Source organism: Chelonia mydas, chromosome 5 (assembly GCF_015237465.2).
Source record: "Chelonia mydas isolate rCheMyd1 chromosome 5, rCheMyd1.pri.v2, whole genome shotgun sequence".
Classification (NCBI taxonomy): domain Eukaryota; kingdom Metazoa; phylum Chordata; order Testudines; family Cheloniidae; genus Chelonia; species Chelonia mydas.
Window position 1 is genome coordinate 49,955,747 of NC_051245.2, and position 15,369 is coordinate 49,971,115.

Consider the following 15,369-nt stretch of genomic DNA (forward strand, 5'->3'; position numbering starts at 1 on the left):
TCTAGGACCAATCCTATTCAACCTATTCATAAACGATCTGGAGAAAGGGGTAAACAGCGAGGTGGCAAAGTTTGCAGGTGATACTAAACTGCTCAAGATAGTTAAGACCAAAGCAGACTGTGAAGAACTTCAAAAAGATCTCACAAAACTAAGGGCAACAAAATGGCAAATAAAATTTAATGTGGATAAATGTAAAGTAATGCACATTGGAAGAATAACCCCAACTATACATAAAATGTGATGGGAGCTAATTTAGCTACAGCTAATCAGGAGAAAGATCTTGGAGTCATCGTGGATAGTTCTCTGAAGACGTCCACGCAGTGTGCCGTGGCAGTCAAAAAAGCAAACGGGATGTTAGGAATCATTAAAAAAGGGATAGAGAATAAGATGGAGAATATCTTATTGCCCTTATATAAATCCATGGTACGCCCACATCCTGAATACTGCGTACAGATGTGGTCCCCTCATCTTAAAAAAGATATACTGCCATTAGAAAAGGTTCAGAAAAGGGCAACTAAAATGATTAGAGGTTTGGAACGGGTCCCATATGAGGAGAGATGATCGAGGCTAGGACTTCTCAGCTTGGAAAGAGGAGACTAAGGGGTGATGTGATAGGGGTGTATAAAATCATGAGTGGTGTGGAGAAAGTGAATAAGGAAAAATTATTTACTTGTTCCCATAATATAAGAACGAGGGACCACCAAATAAAATCAATGGGTAGCAGGTTTAAAACAAATAAAAGGAAGTTCTTCACTCAGCTCAAGGTCAACCTGTGGAACTCCTTGCCTGAGGAGGTTGTGAAGGCTAGGACTATATAACAGGGTTTAAAAGAGAACTGGATAAATTCATGGAGATTAAGTCCATTAATGGCTATTAGCCAGGATGGGTAAGGAATGGTGTCCCTAGCCTCTGTTTGTCAGAGATGGATGGCAGGAGAGAGATCACTAGATCATTACCTGTTAGGTTCGCTCCCTCTGGGGCACCTGGCATTGGCCATTGTTGGTAGACAGGGTACTGGGCTGGATGGACCTTTGGTCTGACCCGGGATGGCCATTCTTATAGTCTTATGTATGTTCTTATGTTAACAACTGATACAATGGGCTAGCTTTTTCTGCATAGTTTTCTATACAATCTCTTGAGAAATTAGTCATCCCCAAGAATAACCTTAAAGTAGACACATCTGTTGGGGCTGGTAACTTTTGCAATAATTCTGTCCTTTGATTATCTTGTGTTCATCCCTTCTGTCCTAATATTACTCCAAGTAATTAACTTGTTGCTAGCATATTTGACCTTTTTCAGGACTAACCTTGAACCCTGTTTCCCTTAGCTTTTGTAATTCTTGATCCAATATTTCTCAATTCTCTTCCTTAGTTTTTGTACTGATAAGGATATCATCTACATAGGATATGATGTTATCCTTATTCGGCATTTTATCCCACATTTTATTCACATGCATATGACAAACAGCTGGTGAGTTATGAAAACCCTGGGGATTTCTAGTGAAACAGAACTGTCATCCCTGAAATGTAAATGCAGATTTATACCAGAAGTCTGGATGTAAAGGTATGGCAAAGAACGCATTTGCGAGATCCAGGACAGTAAACCACCGTGCTTCTCCCATAATGGAAGCAATCACTTCAGGATACTTTGCCACTGCGGGAGCAGTCATTGGAGTTACATTATTGAGGAGTCTAAGATCGATAGTTAACCTCCAAGTTTTACCATCCGCTGTTAGAACTGGCCAAATAGCAGCATTATTTATGTTCTGTTGTTCAACTATAACTCCCTGCTCCAAAAGTCCTTGAATAGTCTTCATTAAACTAGGTTCCGCTTCCTTAGGATATTAATATTGTCTTTGCAGTAGGGGATCAGGCCCATTAATCAATACCTCTGCTTCAGTTTTTCCACATTCTGCCTTATTAGTAGCCCAGACCTCTTTATGCTTTTGTGCAATTTGTAAAACTTCTGCTGGCCAATCAGGCCATTTTATTTCTTCTGCTGCCTTAATAGTAGCTAACCTATACCCTGCTTCAGTGACTATTGTTTGATCTATAGTTCTAATTCTATCAAAAGGTATCTTCCATAACACCTTATTTACTAAATCTACTGTTACTCTAAGCTTCCTAAGTATATCAACACCAATTATTCCATCACCATCCAAATTCATCAAGCCAAACTGTTCCCTTCCTTGTTTTGTTCCTAATTGAAAGTGAACCGGAGCACTAAACAGTACCTTACTCGTTGCTTCATTAAATCCTTGTAGCTTCCTGACATTACAGGAGGTCCAAATACATTTTTATTCTTGGTACTTACTAAAGAAAGCGTGGCACGTGTATCTATTAACGTATTCTGTCCAAACGCTCCCCAATCAAATTCCACATAAACAGTGGGTCTCCCCCAGTCGTCTGTTTGTAAATGTGCTACCAAGGTAGCATGATCTTCTATTGATACTGGGGAGATAGGGAGCGCTCGGACTCAGTATGCCTGACCTTTAGGCTTAGGTGGAGCTGTAGGCGTGCTCCACTCATGATTCGCTAAACTTTGAAGTAGTTCTTCTGTAGATAACCCATGAATTTGTTCTTTAGGTTCATATTGTAATAATCTCTTCCAGAGCCAGTTTCTTCCTTCATCAAACCTTTGTTGCTCATAAGGAGCAAACTTTCTAGTTTGATTTTCTTCTCTTTTTAATCCCTCCTTATTCTTCGTGCCTTGTGGATTTTCCTGTCCCTTTGGATCATTATTAGAAAAAGTTATTACTGGTACTTTTTTGTTCTTCCCCTTAAGGGGCAAACTTGTTTCCCTTTGTATTTCATATAATCTTTTTGCTTTTTCTTTTGTATCACGTAAAGGAGTCTGAAGGGAACATCAGAAACTGTAGCCATTCTTATTGCTGGATTAAATCCTAACAATAATACTCTTTTAAATTGCAGGACATCATATAATATTAATCTGCCTCTCTGGGGAATTCCTGAATGTTTATACAGTAATCTTTTTCTAGCTATGTATGACTCTGGCCTTTCCCTTAGTCATTGCTTTTCCTTATGGAGCCATACCACTGGGTCTTCTCCAGGAAAGAAAAACTCCCTGAGAGTTCACTCCCTGTTAATCCAGGCGTTCCTGATGTTTTTGCCAGCCATCCAACTACTGTATTCCTATTTAAGGAACCCATAGATTTCCCTAAAGCCCTAACCCAGGGGTTGGCAACCTTTCAGAAGAGGTGTGCCAAGTCGTCATTTATTCACTCTAATTTAAGGTTTCGTGTGCCAGTAGTACATTTTAACGTTTTTAGAAGGTCTCTCTCTATAATATATAACTAAACTATTGTCGTATGTAAAGTAAATAAGGTTTTTTAAATGTTTAAGAAGCTCCACTTAAAATTAAATTAAAATGCAGCTCTTATCAGTTTAGTGTGATCCTTGCCCTTGCTTTTCCTTGCTGAGTTTTCCAATGTCTGGCACGTATTTGGATACTTTAAGCTGCACACAGCTTTAAGCCGCTCCAGCTCTGCTCCTGCACCAATAGTGACTGCTCCAGCTCAGCTCCGACTCTGCTCCGCGCTCCGACTCAGATTAATTTTTAACTAAATAAAAAAGTGCATACTGTAATTTTGAAAAATGCGTTATTTTTATTCAGACTTTTAAAACAATTTAAATGTCATCAACAATGATACAAACTAGAATCATTCATAATTCATTTTGTAAAAAATTATTGCAGCAATCAAGTCGTCTTTCACAGCCTGCCGCAAATCATTTAAAATTAACTTTAAAGCCGAAAACAGTCACTCTACATTAGCTTGAGTTGTTAGCGTGCTCGAAGCAATTCTACAGGCAGCCTGAATGCGGCGTAGGTAGCTCTGAATGGCCTCAAAAACAGACTTAACTTTTAGCCTACCAATAGACTCCATTACCTCACAATCTTACGGAAAGTTTCTCTCGAATAATGCTTCATTACAATTATGAATTGCAGAAAATCACCGGCATCTGTCTTGTTTATCCAATTCCTTTTCAAAGGTGTCATCTTCTGAAGAATTGGTGCTTAAATTATTTCCATTTCCCTGTGATGGTTGAAGACATCTCCGGGATGGACGCTTGAACAAGTTCAGAGTGGAGGCGGAAGTTTGAGAACAGCCTACTATTTCTGAAGGATGTGAACTTTCTGAATCCACAGATTCGATTGTTGATGACTTTTTTTGTTTTCTTCAACCTCTTTTGCCGAGTTCAGATGTAGCAATAGATTGTTTTTCGAGTCGTTGAGCAATATCACAGTGCCCTTCCTTTGCCTTTGGTATTTCCCTTGAGGTAAGAAGAATCCGATACCGTGGGTCAACATAAGCTCCAGCAAGGAAATGAGTATTGTCAAAAAGCTTCTGCAATTTGTCCACCTTTTTGTCAGGAATTTTGACAGTTTTCGCCATTCCTTCGTTAAAACTCCCGGGGTTACATCGACAGCTTGAAGATTCATGGTTGTTTGGTTTGGCTTTGCCAAGAGGTCTCTCAGGTTCTTCACTTCATCCCATTCAGCTTTTGTTAACTTGAGTTCTCTTGTTCCAGCAGCAGCCACTTGTCCACAGTAAGATTGAAAAACGAGAAGCCGATCACTCATTGCAAGTGTTGAACCCCAGCGAGTCACAGTATCCAATGATTGAGTTACCCCATGTAGATCAAGCAGAACACTTTGAATAATTGGGTTCATAGTTTGACAATAACTTGTCGAATTTTTGCCAGAAATTTCTTCACATGTTCTTTGTTCAGTCCATACCAGATTGCCAACTGAAGAGTGTGAATACCACACCTCATCAGTTGGACTTTTGAGTTGTTCTCCTGAAGCCATGTTGGAAGTATGAGGCTAGGGTGATTAACCCATTGCACAGCAGAATCCATGTTGAGTTTGATTTCATCCATTCCTTTAGTTCCTTCATCAGGCAAAATAGCTTCAGTTCTGTCCACATCCCTGTTCTCAGAGGTAGAAATGGTTTCATTGTCCTCGCTGAAGTTTTTGATGGCACACGTCATGTTTGCTGCATTGTCAACGCAGATGCTCAGCACTTGCATTTCACTGATCCCAAATTTTTCTAAAATAGTTTTTACTTGACTTTTCACGTACCAAGAATTGTGACACCCTTCAGTGTCGATTATGTCCAAGGTTTTTACCACAGCTTTATCTTTTCCTTCTTCGTAGTACTGAGCATTGATTGCAAGGAAATTGCTGTTTCCACGGGTTGCCGCATCCATTTTCTGGTAGCACAATTTTTGCTCCAAAGCTTTCTTCAGCTCTTTGCAACCAGACTCAGCTGTGCTGACAACTAAATGATGAACCGCATTGTGCCTCGTCGAAATACCAAGCTGCCGACCCATTACACCAGCAGTTTTTTGGAATCCTTTGTTCTTTAGCCTAAAGGTAGTGAGCGGTGTTGCGCTCAAGCAAACCATTTCCATCAGACCTTCACGGAAAGTATTGGCATCCATGCTGACTGTAATCTTTGAGGACTTCAAATATGAGTCAAGTTTTGTTTGCTCAATTTTGGGTTTCTTTTCAGATGAAGCTCCGCAAAAAATCTTTTCTTCAGGAGTTTTCAAATAGCCAGATGAACGTCATTTAGCCACGTCAGCTTTCTGTTTTGCCTCATCTTCCTGGTCCTTTTTTGTAAGCAGAGCTGCATAGTTTTCAGGATGGTTACGTTTTACATGCTGCTAAAGGTTGAAACTTTTCACGGCACTAGCTTCGCTTGTCTTGACGCTACATGGTTTGAGCTCTTCATTCACTTCCTTTTCCACCTTGCACATTGCTGATTTCTTCTTGGCTTTTCAAATTCAAAAGTAAAGATGTCGTTGAGACCCTTTTCCGTAAATCGACTATCAATCATGAGGGGCAGATTTGATTTTTTTGTTGAAGCCATGGACAGATCTTCTTGTGCTGCTACCGCATCCAAATGCTTCTTGTTATGATCTTTGAAAAGCAATGAACAAAAAAAGCATTACATTTTTTTATAATGTGCCTGCTTGTGATATCTTAACCACTTAAGGTACTTCAAATTTATTTTGGATTTTCTGGACAAAAATGATGGCATTTTCTTTTTACACAAAATTATTATTAAAGTATATTTTAATATTTTAACATGTCTCTTGCAGTTTTAATGAAGTAAGAAGTATTTTTAATATACATAATATAAATTTTTATTTATAAATTGCAAGTTAGTTTTTCTTATGAAATTTTGCGGTAAAAATATTCAAAATATTTTCCAAGTTTTTAATTAATATCTCAAAAATGCTTTAATATAGATATATCAATGAAATTTGGTATGTGCCGTAGCGTTAGTACATGCTATCGCTGTTCTACAACATTAATTGTTGGGAAGTAACGAGGCTACAAGTTACAAGGTTGAAAATAAACTTTAACGGGAAAGCGGATTCAAATTGCAAGCACAGTCCTTTTAGTAAAGAGAGCAAATTTTCGGAAATATGTTTTTGCTTCATCAGCCTGAATAGATTATACAAGTTAGAGCAAATAACAGGTTCTATCTTGTATAATGTTTCCAGCCTGATGAAGGAAAAAGGGTGAGAAAACCTGGATTTGTGCTGGAAATGGCCCAACTTGATGATCACTTTAGATAAGCTATTACCAGCAGGAGAGTGGGGTGGGAGGAGGTATTGTTTCATGGTCTCTGTGTGTATATAATGTCTTCTGCAGTTTCCACAGTATGCATCCGATGAAGTGAGCTGTAACTCACGAAAGCTCATGCTCAAATAAATTGGTTAGTCTCTAAGGTGCCACAAGTCCTCCTTTTCTTTTCTCGTTAAAGTTTATTTCCAACGTTCTATCATACAACACCATTCAAATAAATTATTTAAATTACAGTTGTCGTGAAGTGGGGGGACTGGGCCAATTTTATTTAATATTTTTTAAATTTTCGACTGTTTAACAGATACGACCCTGGAATATGATTTGATGCTAAAACGTGCATTAAAATGATACTCTTAATTTATTTTGTATAATTAACCGTTTCCGAGAAAACTGTTTAAAAATTTTAATCTGCTTAGATGCTTAGAATGATACAAACAATTTTACTTATTACTTATTTTTCAACTTTGGAACCATAAATTTTAAATGTAATAATAAATAGTAACCAAAAATGACTAACTTACTATGGAACATAATATTACCACTCATAGTCGGGGCAGTCGACAACAAGCCTTTCTTGAAATATGAAATAAAAATGACCAGCTGCCAGTTCGGGACGCCTATGGTTTAAATAATTTTGGATAATGTAATATGGTAGCACATACTAACGCTAAGACACAGACATAATTTCATTACTTTATATTAAAGCGTTTTTGAGATATTCATCAGAAATTAACTTTTCATCACCTCCTTGAAGGGACTGTAGCTCCATTAGGAAGAATTTTAGGATACGTGTTCACAGAAACGTTTTTTCTTAAAATGACCTACGGATTCACCCCCAAAGTTATGTTGGACATTTTCCAATCACTCTGGATATATCACAAAAATCACTCCTAATTTATGCAAACATGTTAACTATATATTTATATGGCTGCTGCACGTTACTTTTTCAGTAAATTTAAAATTACAAACAACGCTACCAAAAGACCGTTGAACAGATGACATATAAAATAAGTCTGCCTGTAGGAGCATGTACAAATGAACAAATGTACCGGTAACTAGAGCCCATGTGAGAAATGATGTTAAGTGGTTAATATCTCTTGCGATATCTTAATATATCAATAAACAAAAACATTATTTTTTTGCAGTATACCTGTTTGTGATATCTTAAATGTTGCGTCTTGCATCACACTTTTCCGTAGTCACAGCACTCGGTGCATCTCGTTGATCAACCCTTACAAAAGAAGTATCAACACATACTTATCTAACTAATCTACGCGAGTACGTACTCGCCTAACCTTGGCACAAGGGTGGGAGCAGTCTGCAGTGTTGCCGGATGTCTGATAATTATCTGATTCTTTAATAAAACATATCTCCAAAAAACTTTGTAATTTTGTATCTGTACACTAGATCTTGATTTCGGCTGAAGTGAGAAAAACTGTGACATATTACGTAAAGTGGTAAAGTAGATGTTAATATCAATTGTTATACAATCTGAAACTTTTTGGCACCTTTAGGACTTTCTTGCTAAATATCATTCATTTTGGATTGAAAATGAAAAAAAAAAAAAACTGGAGCAGTGGAGCAGTCAAGATTTTCTGTGCTCCGGCTCCGCTCCAGCTCCGGGCAAAAACCTGCAGCTCCACTGCTCTGCACTCCAGCTCCGGGTTCCGCTCCAAAGCCCTGTGTGTGGGAGCACTGTGGGCTTTCATGGTGGAACCCCCATACATGATCTTCTTTGAGGATAAAGCCTCCCTCAGACCACACCCCTAAACCCCACACAGGTAGAACACATTACACACTTCATAATTTTAATGTTCGGAGGGCATTGGCTTCTTACAGAGACAGGACTAAACCATCCCATAAATCACCCAGACTGTTTCTATCCATCACTGAATGCTCCAAAAGGAGCACCATCTCTAAGCAGGTTTCAGAGTAACAGCCGTGTTAGTCTGTATTCGCAAAAAGAAAAGGAGTACTTGTGGCACCTTAGAGACTAACCAATTTATTTGAGCATGAGCTTTCGTGAGCTACAGCTCATGCTCAAATAAATTGGTTAGTCTCTAAGGTGCCACAAGTACTCCTTTCCTTTTTGCATCTCTAAGCAAAGATTTTCTACGTAGATCCATAATCACACAAAACTCTGCTACCATCAGTGCGACTGCCAATCCCTCCTGGGGATTCGCTCACATCCCACTAGAGCCTTATCAGCCTCCACGGCTTCCCTGCATAATATACCTATCTCGGATGTTTGTACAGTTGCTGTCTGGGCCTCAGCCCATATCTTTAGACAGCACAATGCCGAAGAGCAACAGGCAACATCTGATACCTCCTTCGGATGCTCTCTTCTATCAGAAGTCATGACTTCTACTCCGAAGTCCCTCCTGCCATCGGAGGGCACTGCTCTGAAGTCACTTAAAGTGGAGCACCCACAGGGACAGCACTCGAAGAAGAAGAGGTTACTTACCTTGTGCAATAACTGAGCTTCTTCGAGATGTGTGTCCCTGAGGGTGCTCCACTACCCTCTCTCCTCCCCTCTACTTTGGAGTTTCCTTATTAGTCTTTGCAGTAGAGAAGGAACTGAGTGGGGGTTGGTTGCACAATGTTGGTTAACTGCCTGCAGCAGCACAAGGCAGGGACCACGCATGTGCGACCCAACCAGGTTCTGCTGCTAAAAGTCTCCGACTACGAGCACAGGGGCGCATGAACACCTAAAGTGGAGCACCTTTAGGGACACACATCTCGAAGAACCTCAGTTACTGCAGAAACCTTCTCTTTTATGCAATAGGGAGTGCTATACCCTCTTTGACCTTGAAATAAGGCTTTCAAACTTTAGGGTTTAAAATAGCACCTTTAGCCCAGTGATACAAGGACGCTAAATTTGTTACCCTAAATTTTAGATGCCAATTAAATTAGCCTATGATAGCACTTCTGATTTAATAAAAGGGTAACAAGGTTGTGGTCCGCCCTAAAGGAATTGCCAGGGTGTTACCAGGGGGTTTGTCTCCAACCCACAGAGGGCTCCCCAGAGCAAGCTAGTCGTGCTGACCCCTGAAAGGACATGGCTACATCCTTCTGCTCGAGGATTGACACACACAAGCAGGAATTCTTCGAAAGCAAAAGAATTATTTATTTAACAGAAATAAAAAAATTACAGTGAGTTTAATAAAGCGAGAAAAAATACATAGGATTTAATAAAACAAAATAGAATCACATTTAAGAATTGTACAGTAAAGCAACGTAGCAAAAAAAGACAGACTGCACAAAATATCTAACACATACAGAGAATACAGTAGTTTCAATGTAATAAGCATAATACGATCCTGCATACACAAAGGCTTTAGTCTTAGTGTTACAACCTCATACCGTACTTAATACAATGTAGTATACACAGCCTCTATATACACATACAAGAAACCATTGTCATGTCACAGACTTAAAAAAAATTACTTAACATTAACCTTAACATTTAACACTAAATATTTAGCATTTAATATTTTTAACATTTAATATTTAGCATTTCATATTTAACATTTAATATTTAGCATCCTGTGACCACTGGCCAAGCGGTCATAGGATGGGTAGGAGAGATCTTATTCAGAAGCAGGCATCCAACTTTATTAACAGACACACCCAGGCACTCTTAAAAGAAATAATTAGACTTACGCTTTTACACCATCTGACTCATCTTCGGTCCTTCTGCTTTGTCAGGTTCAATGGTGCCAGGGCTGGAGATGGTGGTTGCTGTTATTTCTGCAGGTCGCCATGGCTGTCTGGTCTTGGAACTGCTGGGGTTTACCTTTACAGGTAGCTGCCTTCCAGTGGCTGAGCAACCTTAAAGCTGCTGCCTTCTAGAAAGTTCAGTTGCTGCTGCTCCTGCAAGTAGAGCTGCTTGATTGAGCTTCTGTGAACGCCATTGCTGTGGTGACCTTTGGAGTTCTGTTACTGCTGCTGCTGGTTTTCCAGGTAGCTGCTTTTTCTAGAGCTGTCTGTTCTTCTCCTCAGGTAGCTTCCATTCTTCTACAAAGCCTCAAACCCACTACACTTCAGCCTGCTGGCTGTCAGCCTTATATACCGTTTGCTCTCTCAAGGTCAGCTCATCTCACCCAATCAGCTTCTAGCTCTTCTAGCTCCTCCCCTGATGTCATCCTATTTTTAGATACAGAGCTCTTCCCCAATGATGCTATCTTTAGAAAGCTAAGCTCCTCCCTCTGACACCATCTTGGATAGAGCTCCTCCCTCTGACCTATTTTTAGCAAAGCAAAGGTCCTCCCTCTGAAGATTGAATTTTCCTCTTTCTAAATTTAAACTATGTCATCCCTGTCTCTGCCATTTTGATCCGCCATGTTGGATTTTCTGATTTAAAACTATAATTAATTTCTACTTATCTAAAAACTTAATCTTAAAATTAACTGCTGTTTTATGCAAGTCAAAGTGTCCTGCTACTCTCACCCCTTTAATTATGCTGATTGGGAGAAGTGAGTTTTACGGTGTCTTTAAATCCCTTCCAAGGTTTTTCTGCAAGCCTCTGTTAAGATGCTGCAGGGTATCTCAGAACATTCAAAGCAAAATCTCTCGTTATACTGCTGTCCTTGAAACGTAAATGCAAACTTATACCAAGAATCTTGATGTAAAGGTATAGCAAAGCATGCATTTGCCAAATTTAGAACCATAAACTTCTGGGCTCCTCCCATAATAGAGGCTATTACTTCTGCATATTTAGCTACCACTGGGGCAGTTATTGGAGTTACCTTGTTCAGTGGTCTGAAATCAATCTCGAGGTTTTACCATCTTCTTTCAGAACCAGCCAAATGGTTGCATTATTTGTACTTTGTTGTTCTATTATATGCCCTTGCTCCAAGAGCCCTTGAATAGTTTCATGAGACTTTGTTCTGCTTATTTGGGACAGTTACACTGCTTTTGGAGTGGTGGATCAGGTCCAGTAATTAGAACTTCTCTGTTTCCCACATTCTACTTTATTGGTGGCCCAAACCTCTTTAGGCGTCTGTGCAATCTCCGGTACGTGTGTTGGCCAATTGGGCCATTCTGTTTCCTCAGCTGTTACCCTAAGAATTTAGACACCAACTAAATTACCTATAAGTTTGTCTAACCAAAGGGTAAACAAGGTTGTGGCCTGCCCTAAAGGAATTGCTACGGTTTTCCCAGGAGGCTTGTCTCTGACTTGCAGAGGGCTCCCCAGAGCAAGCTAGTCTTGCTGTCCCGTGAAAGGACATAGATACTGCCTTCCGCTCAAGGATTGACACACACACAAGCAGAAATTATTCGAAAACCAAAATAATAATTTATTGAAAGAATTTGGTAGTTACAGAAAAGCAAGAAGGCACAGCAGATAACAGCACAGACAATATACACCTCTACCCCCGATATAATGCGGACCTTGGGAGACAAAAAATCTCAATGTGTTATAGGTGAGACAGCGTTATATCGAACTTGCTTTGGCCCACCCTGTTCCTTGTTCCCTGACCCTCCCCCTCCAGAGATCCCTGTCCCTAATCACCCCCAGGACCTCACCCCCTACCAAACCCCCCTGCTCCCTGTCCCCTGACTGCTCTGACCCCTATCCACACCCCTCACCGCCTGACAGGCACTCACTGGCAGTGACGGGAAGCGGAGCAGCGCGGCCTCAGCCCACTCCACTCCGCCACCTCCCTGCTGCCGCGCTCCGCTTCCCACCGACAGTGAGTGCAGGGAGGTTGGGGAAAGGATGCCGCCTGCACTCACCTGCGGCGGGAAGCGGAGCAACGCGGCTGGGAGCTGGCGGAGTGGAGCGGGCTGGGGCCAGGCTGCTCCACTTCCGCTGTTGCCGGTGAGTGCAGGGGGGATCCCTTCCCCCGAAGCTTTCTTCCCCGAGCGACATGGCTGGGGCCGGGGCGAGGGAAGCGGAGCGGGCTGCTCCCAGACCCCGGCTAATCCCCCTGGCTACTCTGGGACTGCGGCGCCCCCAAAAGTGGCCCCCCCCCCAGCTCCTGCCTCCCAGACCCGGGGGGAGGAAAGCCCCTGACTCCCGCCACCCCTCCGAGACCCTCTGACCCTTATGCAACCCTTCGGCCCCAGCCCAGCCCGGCACCCTTAAAACGTTGCTCAGAGCAGCATGTTGGAGATTTACCGCGTTGTATGCGAACCCGCGTTATATCGGGTCACCATATCGGGGTAGAGGTGTATATCATATAACAGTGTAATCATTCACTGAACACTAATATTAACATTTAACATGTAACATTAACATTTAGCATCCAACAGGCGCTGGCCAAGCGGCTATTGGATGGGTAGGGGAAGATCTCACTCAGACTACTGGTATCCAGCTTTATTTACAGGCAAAACCCACACTTTCCTTAATAATAGATGGAGAATTACACTACTTCTACTGGTCTCGAGTACTTCTTGAGCCCTCAAGGTCCTTCTGCTTTGTCTAAAATTGAGTTTGCTGTCAGGGGCGTTGTTTCTCTCTCCAGTTGCTGCCAAAGCTGGTTCTGTCAGGCAGCTGAAGAAACGACGGTTGCCCTCTGGCGGCAGTTACGGAGCTGCCGCTGGCAGAAGCTGCTAGTTTGGCTGTGTCAAGTTCCTTCCCCATTCTGAACTTTAGGGTACAGATGTGGGGACCTGCATGAAAACCTCCTAAGCTTACTTTTACCAGCTTAGGTTAAAACTTCCCCAAGGTACAAATTATTTTACCCTTTGCCCTTGGATTTCCACTGCCACCACCAAACTTTATCTGGGTTCCTGAAAAAATGGAGTTTGAACACGTCTTTCCCCCCAAAATCCTCCCACCCCTTGCACCCTACTTCCTGGGGAAGGTTTGGTAAAAATCCTCTCCAATTTGCATAGGTGACCACAGACCCAAACCCTTGGATCTTAGAACAATGAAAAAGCATTCAGTTTCCTTACAAGAAGACTTTTAATAGAAGTAAAAAAAAGAATCACCTCTGTAAAATCAGGATGGTGAATATCTTACAGGGTAATTAGATTCAAAACATAGAGAATCCCTCTAGGCAAAACCTTAAGTTAAAAAAAGACACACAGACAGGAATATTCATTCTATTCAGCACAGCTGTTTTCTCAGCCATTTAAAGAAATCATAATCTAAGACATACCTAGCTAGATTACTTACTAAGTTCTAAGACTCCATTCCTGTTCTGTCTCCGGCAAAGACATCACACAGACAGACACAGACCCTTTGTTTTTCTCCCTCCTCCCAGCTTTTGAAAGTATCTTGTCTCTTCATTGGTCATTTTGGTCAGGTGCCAGCGAGGTTACCTTTAGCTTCTTAACCCTTAAGAGGATTTTTCCTCTGGCCAGGAGGGATTTTAAAGGGGTTTTACCCTTCCCTTTATTTTTATGACAGGCTGCTATAGGAGCCATTGCCAGGGCTACCTCAGGATTCTCTTGCTGCCGCTGCAGATGCTGCTTCTGCTGATTGAGGCTTCTTGCAGGAGGTGGCTCTTCAGCAGACACGTTAACAGACTTTTCCAGTAGTTGTATTGGCCATGAATGCATCCCAATTCCTCAGGGCAAATTAATCATTAAAAAACACTTGCTTTTAAAACATGTATTATATTTTAAAAGGTACACTCACCAGAGGTCCCTTCTGCAGCTTGGTTGGGTTGGGAGGGTATTTCAGTCAGGGTGATAAAAAGATCCTGTCCGTCAGGGAGAATGGTGTGCTGTGTGCTCTCCTCAAGCTCGTCCTCCTCCTCCTCATCTTCCCCATCCGCAAAATCCTCAGGCATGGCGGAGAGAACACCATCAGCGGAGTCGACGGACGGGTGGAGCGCTAATCCTCTCGTCGGGGAGGAGTACAGAAGTCGATTTTAAGAGCCCTTTATGTCGACAAAAATGGCTTCATTGTGTGGATGGGTGCAGGGTTAATTCAATTTAATGCTGCTAAATTCAACATAAACTCATAGTGTAGACCAGGCCCAAGATTCTGTTGAAAATTCAACGAGACAAAGCAAGAGTTATTCTGATTGCCCCTCTTGACCATGACAAGTCTGACTCCCTTACTTGACACAGATGGCAATATGCCTCCTGTTTTTCTTCAGCCCAACCCATCCCTCATCCACTCTCTCAAAATAATGGGCTGACCCTTCACCCCAACCCATGGGTCCTCCCCCTCCAGGCTTGGCTCCTTAGTTCCAAGGCTTAGTTAAAAGGCAGAATGCTCTGACAAGCTGAAAGATGTGTTGCAGCACAACCAAAAGTTGACCACTCAACATACTTATCTACAATATGGAAACAACTCCAAGTTTGTGTCATTTCAAACACACAGACCCAACCTCATCTTTCCTCCCTCTGATTTTACACTATATTTTAAACTCTCACTCAGCTTCCTTAAGGTTCATCTCGCGGCAAAATCGGCTTCCCACTTGGTGTTTGCTCACCCACTAATATGTAGATTCTTTAAGGGCACTGGGAATCTCTTTCCGCATGTGATACCACCCGCTCTAACTTGGGACTTTAACCTAGTTCTCAGGGCTTTGACTAGATTTCCCTCCAAGTCCAGGGCAACTTGTTCTCTCTTACACCTGTCCAGGAAGACAGCATTACTAATTGCCATCACCTCAGCTAGGCACATAGGAGAAATAGCGGCCCTGATGGCACATCCATCGTTCGCTGCCTTTTTTTTTTTTTTTTTTTTTAAAACAAAGTAACTCTACGGCCATATCCCAAGTTTCTCCCTACTTTCTCTGCACTTTCCATATGAATCAACAGATCCATCTCCCTGTTTTTTCT

The 15,369-nt window shown here is 41.5% G+C and overlaps 1 protein-coding gene across 8 annotated transcripts in view; it reads left to right on the forward strand.

Annotated features, from left to right (window-relative positions):
• FAM151B (family with sequence similarity 151 member B) overlaps positions 1–15,369 on the forward strand; it is an 86,292-nt gene that overhangs the window by 44,211 nt on the left and 26,712 nt on the right. The gene's annotated exons all lie outside the window — the stretch shown is intronic.